Source organism: Phytophthora infestans, genomic scaffold, assembly GCF_000142945.1.
Source record: "Phytophthora infestans T30-4 supercont1.12 genomic scaffold, whole genome shotgun sequence".
Lineage (NCBI taxonomy): Eukaryota > Oomycota > Peronosporomycetes > Peronosporales > Peronosporaceae > Phytophthora > Phytophthora infestans.
The window spans coordinates 1,511,671-1,531,465 of record NW_003303747.1 but is presented as its reverse complement, the minus strand read 5'-3'; positions in this window follow the sequence as shown (position 1 = coordinate 1,531,465).

Below are 19,795 nucleotides of genomic sequence, written 5' to 3'. Positions count from 1 at the left end.
TTTTATTCCTGCCGTTTCTAAAAAGCTATTATAAGAAAACTTTAGTTTCTAAAATAAATTTTTATTCGTCCAGAAATAAATTGAATTAACCCCTTAGTTCCTGACCCTATTCACGAGGTCGTCCCATATAAGTTTATATGGCTGTTTGTATGTGGATCAAAAAAGGAAGCTCAGGGCTTGGTTAAATTCCTTCTACCCAAGGTAGATTCTTTATTACAGTCCTTAACTACCTAGGACCTGCTATCAATAACTTACGGGATTTGCGTCTAAAGCTCAGGGTTTGGGGAGAGTACGTGCTAGGACGGTCACCTCACCTTCAACATAAATCCTTTAATGGAGTCTCAATACGTCGCTTCATTTAGTAATGCTGGCTTGAAAAACAAAGGCAGCGCCCTTTTTACTGATATACCATTTCTTATACTGTTGCAAACGTCCAGAAACGGTACTCAACCTTTTATTTACCAATGAAAAGAGAGATTTTGTTTTGTTTCATGTGATTGCAAGCACCCGAAGCAGATCAGCCACCACAGCAAGCAGGAAAAAGACTGTGCTAACTACGCTTCATCGCCTTCCGCGTTTCCAGTCGACTCGTCAGCATTTCCGTCGCTCTGCTCGGCGGCGACATCATCACTACGCGCTTCGCCAGCCTCCGATACTTGGCGTCTACGCTTCTTTCCCGGGCGCGACGGTGGTGGGCGATGGCGCAGCTTGTGCTCGTCCAGAATTAGCCGCGGGATGTCCAGTCCATTGCTCCAGTCCGTGTGCCAGATACTGAAGCATGTATCGTCCTTCTCTTGTCGAGCTACATTACAAAGGTATGTTCTTCAAAATCAACCCATCTAGGGTAGAGATACATACCACACGCATGATGAAGCGGTTAGTGTGGTGTTGGAATTCCCACGTGAACTCTAGCTACAAATGTATTAGGACGTTCCCACAACAATACGTCTACTAGGATAGTAAACGATCGTTCGGGCAGACCTGAAGACCCCAGTTCTGCTCTTGCACCGGTACAAACTGGACCTTGTAAACTACTTATATAGACCAACCAGTAAAACTAGGAAAACGCTACTAGTACGAGAAAAGCTAATAGGTGTTATGGATCCTCGTGGTCCCAACAGCGGAAGGGTACCAGGCACGGGTAAGCCTCTTACGAGGGCACCGAGTGTTCAACATTTGGCTGGAAGAATAAAAGGGATGCAAAACAAGCAATCCCAGCCGTGCAAATAGGCAACAATAAGCCGTCAAGTAAAACCTCCCGATTGTAATCGGCCAAAACACACAGTCTCTTGGCCTTGCGGGATGAACCCTCGCTACAGAGCTACGAGTTCACCTACATGCATAACACACTCAAACAAGCTTGACCAGACGCTTCCCTTGAAGCCGGACGTCGCTCTGTGTGCTTGAGTGAAAATTCTGTTCTGTATTTATGTTTACCCTTTCGGGTCTATTCCTAATAAGAAGTCCTAATCAAGTATACAAATATCAAGTGAGCAATGATCCGTTATGGATCTTCTGGCACGCCAAGCGTCGTCTACACCGTCACTTGAGCATCTTTAACGGCTCGCGCCCTGTCCCAGACGATGAACGTGCCTTCATAGGGTCGCTGAGTCCTCCGCGAACTCATCATAACCGCCACCGAGGGTTCGTACCGTAGATGGTCAGTTCCTGGCCGCTGAATGCGAATCCGGCCAGTCCATTATTAATAATAAGGACAGCCTGGATTCAGTGACATATGAACCGCATCCAATATCCGTTGAGAGTTCGGTACTGACGCCGTCGAGTGTCTTGCACCTTGGAGTCACTGTACATCACATGACCGAGGGTTCGTCGCTTGAACATCGTGGGCGGTGTCGCGTCTTTGTCGACGGGCGATTATCCGCAACTATGGAGAAATCACTGCACCACAGCTGCTTCTGTCGCAATGGAAGCTGCCCGTTGTGACATTTCTTCAATCTCCAATTCACCATTCAATCTCAGGATATCCAAGCGCCTTAATCGTGCCGTGAACAACGCGATCCAACTTCTTAACCCTCGCCGACGACGTGAACGTGAACAGCTAGAGGTACGTCAGCACATCTTCCTCTTGAATCATCGGCGCCTTGCTCATCACCATGCATTACTCGTCTTGTTTCTCAGGAGGGCGACACCGAGGTTTCGAACGACCCTCAGCCTGCCACACTTCCTCCGACGGCAACGTCATCAGCTGGCCCTCCGGCGCTTCCTGCCTCGGACTCTTCACCTCCTGCTGCAGCTCCTGCGGCACTTCCTGTCGTCGCTGAATCCACGGAGATAGCTCCTGCTGGTCCGCCTGCGCATGCTGGTGGTCCTCCACCACTCACCGAGGATTCATTGCGCGCCATGCTGAATGAAAGTACGGGGGCGTCGGCCGATCACATGATGACCTCGATAACTACGTACTTGACTGAGATGGCTCGTCACCAAGTGCAACTCAACGTTGCGCCTCCTCTTCACGGCGATGTCCACGCTCAACGTCGCCTCGAGACTGCCGTGGGCTTCGACGAGGTCCTCGCCGCCGTACAGCCTTTTCCTGATGCGTTGTCGGCATTGCCCGACCGAGCTATCAGCTTGGAGCGTCAGTTGCGGGCTGCCCAGACCGAGGCTGCCGCCGCCGTACGTTCGGTGGCACCCGAAATCATGGCTCGGGAGAACGTGGAGGCGTACCTCAAGGCTGCCAACGCCGAAGTCGAAGCTCTTCGCAAGGACGTCAAGATTCTCCGCGAGTCGAACGTTAAGAACGATGCCATGCTCGCTAGTGTTCGGGCCACCATGGAGCAACATTCAGAAGACTTGAATCGTCTGCACTGCGAGGTCCAAGCACGGGACTCGTTTATCGCCACCTTGAACAAGAAGCTGGCCCGTGATCGCGAAGTATACAAGTATTTGATCGGCGCGAACACCGAATCGACTCGCCAACTTCATCTTCTTGTGGTCAAGCTTTCCAAGGGCAAGTACGTTGACAACGACACGCTCAAGGTCCTCGAGAACCAGCAAGATCGCACTCTCCGTGCACACGTGAGTCTGACCGGGATAGATCCGGAGGTACTGCGCCTGGCCGTTGATGGTACGCTCCTCGTATTATTCTTTCCACCGTGAGTTCAGCAACTAGCGCTCATTCACAATCATTCGTGACAGGTCTTACTGCGGGTGAGCTGGACCTGGACGCTCTGGACTTGGATCAAGAGACGTTGGTCGCTCTGCAGCGCATACAGTCTGCTGCCGCGTCTTGGAACGACCCGCAGGCTCTTCCTGCAGCTTTGGCGAAGGCTGCTCATCAAGTAGCTCATGGGAAGCCCCACAAGCGTCTTTGACCAGGTGGCAAGGCGTCGGACGACGAGTTGGACGACTTGTGACGAAGACACGGCTCTTATACCAACGGACAAGGTCAGTACTTCAATGTCAGCTGCTGGTCTCGGTGATGCGCCACCTACCGACACTTTAACTCCCAAGTCGGCACGTCGGTCGCTGCTCAGCCCGAAGGCATGGAAGCAAGCGGCCCAGAGGAAGCGCCAGAAGACTCGCCTTCGCTCTCCTGCCAAAGCGCCCCGACGTCATATGAAGACTCGGTCTAAGTCTGTACCGTCTTCTCCTTGCTCATGGTCGTCGCCTCGCACCCCAGCGTCATCCTCGACTCCCGCCGCTGTTAACCTCAGCGGTGACCAGAGTGACGTGGACATGGTGAATGTTGGTTCAAGTGGGGTCCCGTCAGCTCAGATACTGCCACCGAGTCTTCGGGCAAAGAAGTGGACTCTGGGGATCACGACGATGTCTCCGGCCTTCTCGACGCGCCTTCGTCTCTACCTCAAAACTCTCCTGACGTGGCCAAGCCGCCAGCGTCGACGACCTCTCCTTCTCCAGCTGACATACGTGTCCCTGAAGAAGCCTTGCGTGAGGCCGAGCAATGTCGACTCATGTTCGGCTCAAGTGACGAAGGTGAAGAGTCGGACAACACTGTCCCACCAGGCAAGGCTGCTTCGTCGTCTGCTGCGACTTTCAAGACGGTTGAAGTCTCGGGAGTGGTATCCACAGCAGGGATTGCCCTTGTTGAAGCTGTTCCACAAGCCCCCGTGTCTCTAAAGCCGGCTCCGACTGTTTCAACAGCTGCTGTGCCAAGTGTTTCCTCGACCGATCTTGCGATGGAGATTGATGACGATGGAAATGTTGATGACGATCGTGGAGATAGCGTGGATGTAGATGAACTTTCGGTGGATGATTCTTCTGATGGCACAGGTGGTGGCGGTGATGTTCCGCCACCTACCGAGCATTCAAGCACAGCTGATGACAAAGATGTTGAAGATTCTTACGGCAGCTGGAGCGGTCTTGGTCCTGCTCGGCCTCCGACGCCTCCTCGGCCAAATCCTTCGCTGATGGTGACCTCTCCGATCATAGTCGGTGGTCCGCCTCCTCCGTCATCGCCAAGCCCACAAGCACCACCATCTTCGCCTCCTGCTCCGGCGTCTTCTCGTCCGTTCTCTCGGAATCTCGATGCTGGACCTGGGCGCAAGATCACGGCCACCTACACTTCGGTGCCGCGTCGTGGTGGCGCACCGTTGGTTAAGCCGTTGTCTCACCGCGTGTTGCCTGGTGCTTGCCCTACGGTGCCGGCCTCGTCCACCTTGCTGCCGTGAGTTCTTCCGTATTTGGACATGGATTTTGCCGACGCAGGTGCCAAGAAGTGTTTCAAACGACTCTTGAGCATGATCCTTCCCGAACCGGCTGGTGAAGTAACCGTCCGCACGACGTTGAAGGGTACTTCGACTACTCGACTCCTGATCACCCGTACCAGCAACTCCGGCAGCTCTATCCTCTCCAGGCGTGTCTCTTCGACACCGTCGCCTTCGATCCAAGCGTCCCCATCTCAAAGCGTGCTCCGATTGAGACTCGTCTCAAGATGATCTGGGCGAACCTTCGGGGTGACGGCGGCAAGCACGATGACCTCGAGTTCGCGTTATGGGAGCGTCTCCATTGGCTTCCGTTGGCTGGCATTGAGCGAGACCTCGTTGAAGAAGCCAAAAGGTCGGTCACAACAAGGAGCTCTTGGAGGAACTGAGAGCTCTGTTGAAGAAGCTCTTCAGTGATCGCGATCGTCGTGCCGATCGCCTCCGTAACAAGTACCGAGAACAGCTCATGGCGTGGAGTCGTGACTCGGTTTCTTCTGTTACTTCCGACACGCCGTTCATTCGTTTTGAGTTGCTTTTGGAGCCCTCGAAGCCATGGTACCCGATCGAGAACTTGTCGTTCGCACCTCGAACATCTGACTGGCTTTCCGAAGTTCCGGCTCTCGATGCTCGTCAGCTCTGGTGTACTGGATGGATGAATGCGCCGCATCAGCATCCGTACAACACCACGTACTTCTCGTTCCAGTGTAATCTGGAGGTCTTCAATCCTCGTGGTACGCATTTCGTGGATCTGTACTGGAGCGATCCGGCTCTGGCTCCACCTGAACTTATCCTGACCTGGCACGACTTGTTTGACTCGCCACCGGTTACCCCCCCCCATCCCGCTCTGGATGCTGCTCCTGTTGAAGCTGGTGCCGAGGATTCGCAGGCTCCGGATGCGGCTCCAGCAGCCGAGGTTCAGGTTTCCGATGAAGACGAGAAGGAGAGTGAGGGCTCAACCTCGTTGGCGCTCTTGGCCACCGCGGCCAGGCAATTAGAGTCACTTTGAATTCTCGCTGCATGTTCCACGACGTTCTTCAACATCTCAGCTAACGGTTGAGGGTTCCAGCAAGGTTTCGTTTTCAGTGGTCGCTCCTCGGTCGGCCTTCGTGTTTTCTTATTCTTAATCCACTTCCACAGCGTAATCATGTTCATGTTGTTCTTCAAATGCATATACAATTTGTTGTTGCAGTAACGCTTTTCGTCTGTTACCACAGGCTGCATCGCCCTGTGGACAGCTCACACGTGATCCCGCCAGGCTAGTCTTCGCCCTCCACTTGCGCCATCTGCAGCCGATTCTCGCTCTTCTTGGCTCGCAAGTAGTCGTACAGCAGACCTCCACATGACAAGTTGGATGCTGGTTTCCAAGTTGGATCTTTATAGCCAACCCACTTGACTTTGAACTCGCGTACAGCACGCTCCGTGCTCGTCGACAGTGGTGTTCTGTCGTTGAGGATGGCCTCGACTTCGTATTCACCGGCAACTTGGTATGATTCCCAGCTGGCTTCTGGCAACAGCTCCTCGTCAAAATCGAGTCTTGCTTTATTAGTCGCGTCTAGTACCAACTTGTGTTCGGTTGACTGTTTAATTCGTTGACAGCCTTGAGTCTCGACACATGCACCACTGGGTAGAAGCGATACCCACTTGGATCCGGCAGTTCCAGCTCGTACGCAAACTCTTCCACCTTGCGCTTGATCCGAAAAGGTCCATGGCACCGATAAGCTAATTTCTTTGTCAGGCCTGGTTTGATGCGTTCCATGTACAGCCACGCCCGGCTCCCAATCTCAAAAAGAGATCTCGGTGGGGCTCTTGCAGGATTTTTCATCTCTTCCGAAGCTTCTGGAGGGTCCGCCGAGTGTTCGTTTCCACTTGGTTGAGGTACAGCGGCTTTTTCCAGTCGACTCAGGGCATCATTATGCTTTTTAGCCCTTCGCTCCTTTTCTACAGCCTGATATTCTTTGGCCATAGTGAGGGCGACCTCATGTTGTCGCTTGATCTCACGCCGCCACGCCAGTGCGTCAGACTGCTTGCCGAGTCCTCGTTTGAGTGATGACGACATCGCCCGCAAAGTCGACTGCGTATCCCAACCATGAACGAGGTAGAACGGGGTTTCTTTCCTCGTAGTGTCCTGAGAAGTGATAATAGCGAACACCAGCTTTTCGGCGATTTCGTCCCAGTCTTGTTGTAGAGGGTGTTCCGCGTACACTCGTACGGAACCCATCACCGACTTCACCGAGCGTTCCTGCTGTCCATTAGCCTGTGGCCGATAGCTCAACGTCGCTCGTGGCCTTGACTGCATCATCTCCGCGAACGCTTGGAAAACCTCGCTTATGAAGCGTGGGTCGCGGTCGTGCCTGATCAAAGATGGGGCTCCGAACCGTCGGTACACAAATTTTTCGAACACTTGAGAAACACTCAGCGCCGTTGTATCCGACATAGCCTTAGCAATAACGAATCCCGTGAACGAGCACGGAAATAGAAGCAACGCCGTGTTGCCCTTGTGAGGTTTCAGTAGTGGGATCACAAAGTCCATCGGTACGATCTGGAGCGGCCGTTCAGCTAGTGCATTGCCAGGCGAGTATCCACGAAGCTGCGGACGGCTTTTACTCGAGCTGCAATCCGGACATGACTTCGCATGCTTATCCACGTCAGCGTATAAGCCAGTCCAATAATAGTCGGACTTAACGTGATGGAACGTTCTCACCATACCTTGATGCCCACCTTCCAGCGAGTCGTGACAGTTCTGCAAGACCTCTTGAATCATCGTTGTCGGTACTACAAGCCGTATCTTGGTCTCTTCTTGCCAACCGTGGTCGTACCGACGATTCAATCCAAGATAGTGAAGCACGCCGTCTTCTGGTAATACGAACCGGTCAACATACTTCCAGGCATCTCGAGCTTCCTTATAACTAAGCTCTTCTGCTTGGCCTTGAAGCACTTTCTTGATGTTAGACCACTTCTGCTTCTCGTCTTGTGCCACCATTATCCGTCTGCGTCGCTCACGCTGTATTGCTACCGGGTCAACATCTTCCGCATCGGGCAATGCCGCTGGTACAGTCTTGTGAGGATGGTTCTGGCAAATCTTCGCCGATTGAATCTTCGTTGGACGTCTCTCGTCGTTCTTCATGCTGTTCTTGAGCCTTTGAGACCCCCTCCGAGTGTTCATCTGCAAACCAGACGCGTTTCTTGGCTTTCGTCTGCCGCCTAGTCATCACTGCAATATTACCAAAATCGTACTTTGGTGAGCTGTAATCAACCACGAAATTTTCGAACGTTTTCCACTTTGAAGACTCGCTGCCTGACAGTACATGTACTTGACGCTCTGCTCCACGTGACGAGCATCTACCGAGTCTTCATCCGGTTCGTAGATTATTTCCTGGATACGATTCAGCGAACCAGCTCCGACTTGCGAGTTTCAGCCAAGATGACACGACTGACCTTCGATTTCAGCGCTTCAATGGCTAATGAGTCCGCGGCAGCGTTGTATTCTCGTACAACGTGAAGATATTTCACTGATCGAAGTTTGGCCGCGAGTTCTTTGTGAGTATTTAGCAGCGCTAGCAGAGTTTCCTTCCTGCATGAGATCACCCATAGTGATTGTTGAATCGCGAGCCTTGCGTCACCAACGATGACTAAATTTTCGGCACCGTGCGCAATAGCAGCCTTGACACCGTTAATCGTTCCTGTGTACTCTGCTTCATTCACCGTGGTGGCCGAAAGGTAAGCGTTCGCAGCAATCACTATCTTCCAATCAGGAAGGCTCCACAACACCCATGAACAGCTCCCGTAGCCACCGTACTTCTCTATCTTCGCTGATCCGTCAAAAGGCATGACGAATCCACTGTACGTACGGGGAAGATTGGCGTAAAGCAACGCGGGGTCCATCCAACCAGTCGGAGAGCCCTTGTTTGGAGGTGCCACCGGCGCAAGTGAGTCTTCCAAGTCGACGAAGCTCGATATGGTTGACTGCAATAGCTGCGCGAAGGCGACATCCTTCTCCTTCACGCGCTGAACCTTCAAATGCCACGGCGAGAGCAGCACAGCGAACTGGACCGTGCGTCCGAAGAGATACCTCGACTTATGCACCCATTCTAGCGTCGAGAATCGTGTATAAACATGTAGCGTCTTTCCTGCCAGCTGGACGTAACAGATCTTCAACAGCAAAAGTAACGCCAAAACTTCTTTCTCAGCAGGATGGTAGTTCATCTCAGATTCCTTGAGCACACGGCCGAGAAATCGTAAGAAGTGCAACTTGCCTTCGTGTTCTTGCATGAGCGTAGTGCTCAACGCCCATTCATTCGCAAAGAGCATGACGTGAACTGCCTTCGACCGATCGAAGTGCCTGAGGATGGGTGAATGTGAAACACTCGCCTTCAATTTCTCGAAGGAACGACGTGCCACAGAAAGGCCACCTTCAACGGCAAGGGCTTCATCCTTAAGCTGGTACAGCGCCGCACCGTAGACCGCGAAGTCTTGAATGAAGCGGCTGTAGTAATTAACCGCTCCTAGAAACGACTGCATGCCCTTCTAACGTCGTCAAAAACGAAAGCTCGGTAATCGCCGCAAGCTTCTTTGGATCAACCCCGATTCCTTCTGGCGAAATTTTATGCGACAGAAAGTGCACCTTGGGTTGGTCGAAGATGCATTTGGTGAAGCTAATGCTGATCCGACACTGTGCAAATCTTGCCAGCAATCGGTCCAGCGTCGCCAGGCAGCTGGCGAAATCTTCGCCACTGAAGCAAATATAATCCACAAACGATCGTCGACCAAACACAGGTACCAGCGGTGATTCGTCTGGTTCCCCGTTCGTTCACATGTCAGCAACAGAGCTGTTGACGAGTCGGCCTCCACCGGTCCTTCGCGGTCTGCCGCGAGCTTCGTTTGAACCGAGCCCTCGGTGCTTGGCCAACGACGTTCCTTGGCCTGTTCTTTAGCTAAACGCATCCTCTCCGAGTATTCAAATCAACCTCCTTTAGGCTGAACGAACCCCCAGAGGGCGTTGTCAACCATACGTTGGTAGATCATCGGCGCACTCTTTAAACCGAACAGCATGCGCAACCACTCGAAGTGTCCGAGTGCGCAGACAAACGCCGATACCTTACATGCTCGCAAGGTCGTCATGGCCGCCAAGAAGCCGCTTGCAGCATCCAGCGAGCAGAGCCATAGGTAGCACTCGAGATCGGTCAACAGATCGTCGACTAGCGGCATTGCATACTCCATGATTGCGGTGAAAGCATTCACTATCTTGTAATTAATGCAGAGCCGGATGTCCAGTCCGTTTTGTATATCACAATCACGATTGGCGACGCCCATGGACTGTCTGAAAAGACGATCAATCCTGCTCGCAACAAAGCGCGGAGCAGCTCGTACAGTTTGCCGAGAAATCGTAGCGGCGCGCGCCGGGCACGCTGTTTGATTGGGGCGTGCCCCTGCGTGTCGATATCGCATACCGTGCCGTAAGCTAGCGGCGGCAGTGCGTTACCACTAGCAATCCGGATGTGCTCGTGGTTCTTCAGCGTTGCGACCAGACGCTCCTTGCGATCGGTCGACAGCTGGGGATCGGCAACATTGGACGCATTGTAGTCTATCGTCGTGTTGATCTCTTCAGTGAGGTCCGGCAGGAATGCCAACTCCTTCGCGTAGTCTTTTAGGCCAATGTTGCTATCTGGGTGCTCGCAGAAATCACTTCTTGCGCCCTCCGTTGCTTCATTTCCTTCGACTGTTAGCACTCGAGCAACCGAGATGTACGCTTCGTCCAAAGTAGCTACGGACTCTTCTCTCGACTCAACATCGACATCCGCTTTTAATTGAGCACTCGGTACTGGGTCCATCTTCTTCCCATCCTGATTTACCATCTTAGGGCCACCTGCCGAGTCTTTGTTCGCAATATTGAATGCGTAGGCAACCGACATATTGGGCTGTTAACTTCTGTTCAGCGCCTCGGCTGACTGTCGTCTTGACAGTTCGGCATTCGCACTAATCTCGCAACGAACACTCGGTGCCGCATTCACCACCTTCAGCGCGACGTCTGCATCCTCTGGACCAACCACCTACGATTCGTTCGCAAATTTGGCTGCGCACAAGGCCGGGATGACTTCGTCGAAACTGGTGACTCCATCTAATCCAGTGCTGTTATTTGTCGCTTCCGTTGTCACCCCAGACTTGAAACGAATACTCGTTGGCGTATGTACATATTTACCGAACTCAGTAGCTCCTGTGTACGCGCTACCGAGGCTTCGTTTGCATTATTGCCTCCGCCGTGAGCTGTCGTGAAAGTGTCCAAAGGTTCCTCGAAAGACTGACTATCGGCCGAGTCCCCGGCTGTCACTCCAGACGTCGGACAGGCCTCCACCCGTTCACGCTTCTCCATGATCATTGTCCAGCGCTCTGTACATGCCAGCCGATCACTAGAGTCCATTAGTGAGTCTTCAAGGGGCCTTGCTAGCACTCCACTGGGTTCTGGATAGTCTGGTCGCTCGACCGCCGAAGGCTGCGATGCAAGCCAGTGCTCGTAGATTTCACACTCGCGCTGAAACAGCTCGCGGTCTCTGCAACCTTCGTAGGCTAGCACTTACCAGTCTTGGTACTTCTTGGATTCCAGACGCACATAGCCGTCACCTCGCGGCAAATCCCCATCTGGAATCCACATTGCAATCGAGTCGTGTGCTGGTAGGTACACAGTTTGGTCGGACACATTGGTCAACCGAATGCTCTGCGGCCGTCCACGTCGAAGCCTCGTCATTGACGGGATTAGCTTGTTCGTTCGACGGACCCACAGTACGTGTTCTTCCAGTCCGATTTGACGCTTCGCTAGTCGATATTCTCGCCACTCGTGCGCTCGAATGTCCAAACGCTCGGGTGGCCCGGCATTAAAATGGGCGCCGTACGCTTCACTGTCGATCATGTTTTTGGTCTTGATCAGTGGGATTTGAACTTCGTGCGGTAATTGCGAAGCGCCGGTAAACAGGTCCAACCGGATCCCAGCTGGGATCATAAAGTTGGTCCCGAGTACCACGTCGACGCCTGCACTTTGCGCCATGACCCACATCTTGAATTCGTACACCATCTCCCATCCGAGCGTAATCTTGACGCACGCTCGTCGTGTTGTAGACGCCTTGCCTTCGCTGATTCCTTGTATGTCAATACGGCATCCGTGCTCAGGTACGTCTCGGAGCCGCAACTTCTTGGCAAAGGCGTCAGTGAGCACACTAACGTTCGCTTCCGTGTCGAGGAGAATCCTCGCCGGCTTGTCGTTCACAGCACCTTGCACCAGAGCCCTCATTCTGCCCCTTCGGTCGAATTTCTTGGCCGGCCACCACCCCTGTCTCTCACCAAGGTTCAACTTCATCATCTTGGAGTGACCCTTGGGCTCGTCTTGCGCTGCACTCGACACCACGCCGAACGAACCCTCGCTGGTGCCCTCATCAGCCCCAGCACACTCCACTCGCTCTCCAACACCTCCACCGAGGATTCTATTACTCTCATTTTCATTTTCCGTCGCGTTCACACTTGTTACGTAATTATCAGGCCATTCACTCAAAGATACACTCTGCTTCCATTGAATGCTCGGTTAGCTGTGGCAGCCCGATACGGACCAGCCCAGTTGTAGTTGGCGGGCTGCCTAGTTTAAATGACGCTCTTGAGCGACGGCCTTGAGCTCTGGTGGGAGCTCCTCCTTGGTGCCTTTAGTACGCACGAATTTGGCAAGGTCTTGGAAGTTGCGGAAAAGTTTGCACTGTCCAGCATCGTGGAGTTGTTTGCAGAACTTGCATCGCTTGTTACAGTAGTGGGCGGAGTGACTCATGCCACCGCACACCGCGCATGGTCCGTACTGTCGGCGTCTGTTGTCGCGGTTGAAGTCACGTCGACCGCGTTGGTCTGATTGAACCCACGGTCACCACCTCGGCGATCTTAATTGAAGCCATTCTCGCGATCAGGCATGTTTCCAAGCGTCTGACGGTTGCCTGAATGTGAGTAGGTGCCTTCAGCAGCTGCACGGCGCTCATTTTCGTTAGCAGCGGCGAGGTATCGGTCATTTTCATCCCGTGAGTAATCACAATCCGTATTATCGGGCTGAAAGTCGTTGTACTCGTCTTGGACATCGTTGTAAGCGTTCGGATCTTCGTTTGAATACTCGATGCCCCCCTGGGCAGCTTCACAACCCTCTAATTCAGCTAGTAGGTCAACCACCGTGGCTTCAATGAGCGTCACTCTTGGTTTATTGCGGTTGTCATCGCGGTGACGGTCATCACGCCGATTGCTGCGGGCGTACGCATCGTCGCGTCGCGCATCACAATTCTTGGAGTATCGATATTCATTGTCACGCTTGGGCATTCTCTTCTTGCCCTTGAGAACGTCTCCGATGATCTCTTAGAGCTCGTGAATGTCGGTGACTCGAGCGTGGTAGAGACTCTCCGCCAGCTTGTCATCATCGCATGTTGCCAGGAACTGCTGTACGTGTTCTTTCGCGTCGCAACCACTCTTCTCGAAGTGTAGACGGGCGGTCCGAGCGTAGCCATTCAGCCTGTCTATGTAGTCGCACAGATGTTCGTTACGTTCCCGCTTTGCAGAGTAATAACGGGACAGTGCCGTCTGCGTAAGCTGCGAGCAGTAATAGCTGATGAACGCATCGCTCAACAGCTTCCACTTGCGCTTCGACTTCTTTGGAAGTTGACGGAACCAATGAATGGCTCCGTCCCGGAGACTTAGCTCAAATAAAATGCACCATTTGTCGGCATCTGTGTGAGTTCCAGTAATTTCGTAGACGAACCCACGGAGCCACTGCATACAGTTCTCGCTCTTATTGCGAGAGCCTGAGAACGGCTTGATGCGATCCAATGGTCGGTGCGATGCCATTCCAATCCTCGGTGTCGGGTCCACGTCGCTCAGCGTTACCAGCTCGTTCATCTGGTGAATCAACTCGACCTGAGGAACTTCCTCGTCGAACGTACGCACCAAAATATCATCGTCACTTGACGAACCATCGCTGTCACGTCCGGTACTACTTTTGGAAACTCGCGGACCGCCCCGGCGACCGAACGAACCCTCGTTACCAGCATAAATGCGTTGCATACGGCTCTCCGAACGTGGCGTAACCATGTGCGAGTCTTGAAAGTACGGTGAAGCTTCGGTAGTGCCAAAGGCACCACGCTCAGCTCTACGCTTGGTCGGAGGAGTTTAGTCGAGTCGTTGGGGTGTCTGCGGCAGCGGAATCGTGGATGGATCTTCATCATGAATGGTCGGTCGGCTCACAGGCGGCTTCCCAGCGTTGATACCGACAGCGCCAAATGCCTTCCGAAGCTTCTGCTTCCATTTCTGGTGAGCAGCTCCGGCTTCATGAGGACTCCAATCTTAAAGCGACATCGTCGATGGGTACGTCTCATTCTCGAAGCCCAGCGATAACAATAGTGAGACTGAAGCCTCGGCAACTTGGCTAGTCGACACCGAGTTTACTAAGTATTGAAGCTCCTGCGAAAGCGCAGGCCCGTCGGCCTTTCTTTTGAGGATGATATTAAGGGCTGCATCCACTCATCATTATGAATCAGCGCTTGTACGCGGTCGAAAACGCGCTTGGTGGCTGGTGTATCACCGTTGATAGGTGGGCGAGGGTGCTTTCAGCAACGCTGAATGCTTTGCACTCGCCACCGAAGGTTAGAGCCTTCGGTCCCATCGTCGTAGTCTTCATAGACCGGTTCTGGTCCCGTAACGTCATCTAGCTCGTCGGCGGGTTTACTCGAAAGGGACCCAGTCGCCCCGCTCAGTCCCGATGATAGCGTGGCCGTCTCCGGTGTCGCTGCGCCTGGCTCTGGAGCCGGCGTCTTGTCTTCGTAATCTTTATAGTCGCGGGCGTCAAGACCGATGACCGCCTCGTCGTCAAAGCTTACCTAAAGCTCGGTGGCGGCTGCAAAGCGTGCAGCCGGACTTGATCTCTCGTTGCGAGCTCCGCCAGACTTGGCAGGCGTAACTGGTACCGTCGGTTGTCCTTTCGCCATGTTTCTTGTTTTCTTTTTCTTCTTGTTCTTCTTCTCTTGGTAGCTCGTTAACTGGAAGGCTATACAAACAGTTCACAATGGTCACAATATTTTCCCGGGTCGCGGCATCAGTTGGGGTGTTGGAATTCCCATGTGAACTCTAGCTACAAATGTATTAGGACGTTTCCACAACAATACGTCTACTAGGATAGTAAACGATCGTTCGGGCGGACCTGAAGACCCCAGTTCTGCCCTGGCTCCGGGACAAACTGGACCTTGTAAACTACTTATATAGGCCAACCAGTAAAAATAAGAACACGCTACTAGCACGAGCAAAGCTAGCAGGTGTTATGAATCCTCGTGGCCCAACAGCAGAAGGGTACCAGGCCCGGGTAAGCCTTTCACGAGGTCACCGAATGCTCAACACTCGGTCGGAAGAATAAAAGGGATGCAATTCAAGCACTCTCAGTCGTGCAAATAGGCAACATTAAGCCGTCACGTAAAACCTCCCGATAGTAATCGGCCAATACACAAAGTCTCTTGGCCTTGCCGGATGAACCCTCGCTACAGAGCTTCGAGCTCACTGACAGGCATAACACACTCAAACAAGCTTGACCAGACGCTTACCTTGAAGCCGGACGTGGCTCTATGTGCTTGAGTGAAACTTCTGTTCTGTATTTATGCTTACCCTTTCGGGTCTATTCCTAATAAGAAGCCCTAATCAAGTATACAAATATCAAGTGAGCAATGATCCGTAATGGATCTTCTGGCACGCCAAGCGTCGTCTACACCGTCGCTTGAGCATCTTTAACGGCTCGCGCCCTGTCCTAGACGATGAACGTGCCTTCAAAGGGTCGCTGAGTCCTCCGCGAACTCATCCCAACCGCCACCGAGGGTTCGTACCGTAGATGGTCAGTTCCTGGCCGCTGAATGCGAATCCGGCCAGTCCATTATTAATACTAAGGACAGCCTGGATTCAGTGACATATGAACCGCATTCAATATCCGTTGAGAGCTCGGTACTGACGCCGTCGAGTGTCTTGCACCTTGGAGTCACTGTACATCACATGACCGAGGGTTCGTCGCTTGAACATCTTGGGCGGTGTCGCGTCTTTGTCGACGGGCGATTATCCGCAACTATGGAGAAATCACTACACCACATACTCGGCGTCTACGCTTCTTTCCCGGGCGCGACAGTGATGGGCGATGGCGCAGCTTGTGCTGTCCAGCAGTAGCCGCGGGATGTCCAGTCCATTACTCCAGTCCGTGTGCCAGATACTGAAGCATGTCTTGTCCTTCCCTTCTCGAGCTACATTACAAAGGTATGTTCTTCAAAACCAACATATCTAGGCTGGAGATACATACCACACGCATAATAAAGCGGCTAGCAACGCACCTTTTGTTGCCGTTCGAGCACTCGGGGCAGAAATACTTTGTAAATTTCCTTGGCTACACTTTGTAGATCGCGCACAATTTACACGAGCGTTGGCGCCGCTTGACACCTCGCTAGCCGTCGACAGTGTTAGGGTTCTCCTCTAGCCGATGACCACCATCAACACTTGCCGCGTCACCTTCATACGACTGCCGCACTGATCCTGACCGCGATGGAGAAGCTGCCGTTTTGTCTCGCGCTTGAGTGGCCCTCGGTTCAAATATGCAGCATACAGGGTAATTATGTTGTATCTCAGTAGCTAAATCAAATTGTTTGTTGGATATATCGAGCATGGTGCTCACCTCGATAGCCGCGTAAGTCTCCTTTGAATCAATTGCGAGTAGCTGCTCCATGAGTGTTTCGAAGAACGCGAAATGCTTAGCCGGACGCTTGTTGTTTAGCTTTCGGTGGTAGCGAAAAACAATATATGCGTTCACCAACGCCATATCAAGCCGTCCTAAGAAAAGCGCCTTCTGATACTTCCTTGTCTTGTAGCACAACTGGATACTGTATCGCTGCATCTGGAGCTGGTCGTGTACATTGACACCTCCCATCCAGCGGTGATAATCACGTACCAACTCCGGGGCTGGTACCGGTTGCACCTCGCCGCGGACTCTCCGCACTACGACACATCCCAAACATGTTAGAGGTTGTAAAATAAGAAGGATGTCAGCAAACTTACTAACAGTGCCCGTATCCCGGCTGCCCCCGCTAGACAGGAAGTGTACGGGAGTACGATCCATCCACATTACTGCCGTTATTTGAGGGAATTTCTTGTTTTGCGCCATCTTGATCGTGCCTTGCGGAGGCACCATCTCCCTAACTTTGTTCACTGTCTTGAATTCCTTCTTTGTGACGACTCCTTTTGCATAACCAGCTCTATCGGTCTCGATCTTACCCGTCAAGTACATACGATAGTGTAGCATCGCCAACGCTAGCCTAACTGACGCGTAAAAACGGTCAGTAACCATCAATCTCCAAGGCGATGAGAGCGTGGGCTGATACAAAGTTAGCATATTCCGCAGCACCGCGGCTTCTCCACTGTTGTTGGCTTTCTGGACTGGAGCTCATAAATAGGTCTTGGAGCCACAGTATCCTTTAATCCTACAAATAATATCAATCACAAAGTGTATGTTAATGCTATGTTGTCAACCAATAACATGCTTGATCCTTATGCTGACGTAAGGCATCATACGGCTCACCTTCAAAGGTGAGCCGTAGCTCACGTATCTACCTTAAGCAGTAAGCAGACTTCGCGCACGCAGCAACAAATATCTTTGTCCCCCACTTGTGCGGTTTATCTTTGTTGAATTGCCGAGCTGGATTGTAGCGCGAGCGGGAAGGTAGCGTGGCTTCATCGAAGCTAACAAAAGGAGGTGCTTGGTATCTCCGTAAAAATGTCCGCTGCAACACATCTAAAATCGGTCTTATTTTCCACGCTCGATCAGTACTGGCTCGAGGCGACTTGTTGTTGGAGAAATGTAGATAACCCATCACATGAAAGAAACAGTTCTTCGAGATGAAGAGATTGAACCGATTTGCAGGTAGAGCTCCAACTTGTTTAGTATTCCAGTGTGCAGCGATCCCTATCCGTATTGGCATCAGTATACGGGCAATCTGTAGCCCCACAACACGCACAAACCTCCCATGGCTCAATGTCAGCGGTTCGAGAAAGCCGTCAGCGGATATCACCTAGTTCTTCAACCTCACCCCCATTTCGACGCTGCTGGTTGCGAATTGTGCGAGCACGCTGTGGTATAGACTGTGTGTGATACCGATTACTCTCCACAGCAATTTGACTCCACAGTTTTGGAGGCACAAATTTAAAAGAGAAGAGCCAGGGGGTCGTCTGCCACCTCCATCACACTATCACATGGTCCGTATGGGCTATCGTAAAGGCCGGGATAGCTCGGGTCAGGGCCAAACTTTGTAGGATCGGCAAATAACAAAAACAAAAAATATGGTTAGCTATTATGTTCGACAGCAGGCACACTCGAATGCGCTGTGTTGGAAATCGCAAACATAACATATCGTACTCGGACCCGTCCGCTCTCATCTTGGAGATCCTCTGCTTGTCCCTCGCCGCCGACAGGCACACCGATTCCGGAAGACTCACCGTCTCTTCTTCTGCATATCTATCTGTCAGCTCTCCAATGTCCCAATCTTCTACCCAATCATCATCGTCGTCATTATCTTTGGATTCTTGTTCCTCTTGCAGGGAAGAGTACTCGTCGGCGTTCAAGCCGGTACACTGTGCAGCGCCACTCTCCATCAAATTAGCATCCCCATCCACAATACACCCCACAAGAGGTGCGGGGCTGGGCATTGGGTCGTCACTAAGCGACTCCTCGTCACTCGCACTCTCTTCATGAAGGACTGCTCGACGTCGTTTTCGTGAGCTAGGCTACGTTTGTGCCGGATCCGGAGGTGATACGGACGCACGTGTCGTAACATCTGAGTCAGATGCAACAGTAGAAGTCACAATATCAGCAAGCACTTCGCCAACCTCCTTAGCCTCGTCCCCCGTTCCCGCTGCCTCTTTTGCATCTGCTATAGTTTCCTCACACACTGCGTACTCTGCCACTGGGGGTTCGCGGCTGTTTTTCGACTCACAATTCTCCATAGCAGCTGTACTGCGCTTGGCACCCTCCTTTCGTGCGGCCTCTTTTATAGGCCGGGCGACATCTTCCTTTTGCTCAGCTCGCTGAAAGCGACACGCGTGCCGCGAGCTCAGGAGTGCTTCTTGGCAAAGCCGGCTTTTCTCTCAGTCAGCTTGTTGCGCGGTTGCTTTCCTGCAGCAGCGACCATCTTGAGCTCTAGCTGTCGTTCTGGGGAATGAGACCGTTTGATGACTGTAAGCCACTCCTACGTGATGGGTGACCCGATCCCTTCTCTACCAAGTGCAAACCTACACCTGTGCATCGGGCCCTTTTACAGCCAAAACAAATCTTAACCTGAGTATATGGTGAGGAGACAGTACTTTCATACAATTTTCAAGTACAGCAGGATGGTATGTTGGAGGTCCAACATATACAAAGACGTGGCGAACAGAATGGATTAGGGTATACTCTGCGTATGTAGTACCGTATAGCATATGGGAACTAAGGGGTTAAGAATTGGAATATCGATCGGTAATCTATCCTTCATTTTTTTGGATTTTATCCAGACACGAAAGTTCAGCTCCTTGCGAGTGACCATTAGATTAGTAAGCGCTTCCGGCATCGTGTGCACTTTGTCTTGGAGCTGTTAAAGCTCGTGGGCTCTGGAGCGCAGGAGCTCGCCAGGTGCGGAGCCAGGGTGTTGGAAACTAGAGTTCCAGCGAGGATCCGGACCAGGGTTGTGGTGCACCGAGCAGCTGTGGACCTGTAAGGAACAACTGATGTTAGGTGGGTAGATAGCTTGAATCTCGCTTTTTTTTTGCATTGTAGCCCGCTAGTGCGCCAAGGTGCAGCCTTACCTGAGGGTGAGACTTCTATAGGTTTTGAGCCCAGATGAACCAGGGCACAGGCGCGACCAGCAGAGACGGCGCCCCTGCGCCAGCACCCGCTGCGCTTGCTCCCGGTCGCGAAAGGATCGGTATGGTCGACAATATAGAAGCAAAGAGCGCCGCTGTCATATCAAAGGGATAGTGGCACAACTGTCGGTGAAGACGCTCAGATGACCGCGGCCAACGCTACGGAGATGATGAAGATGCTGCAGGCCATGGTCGGAAAG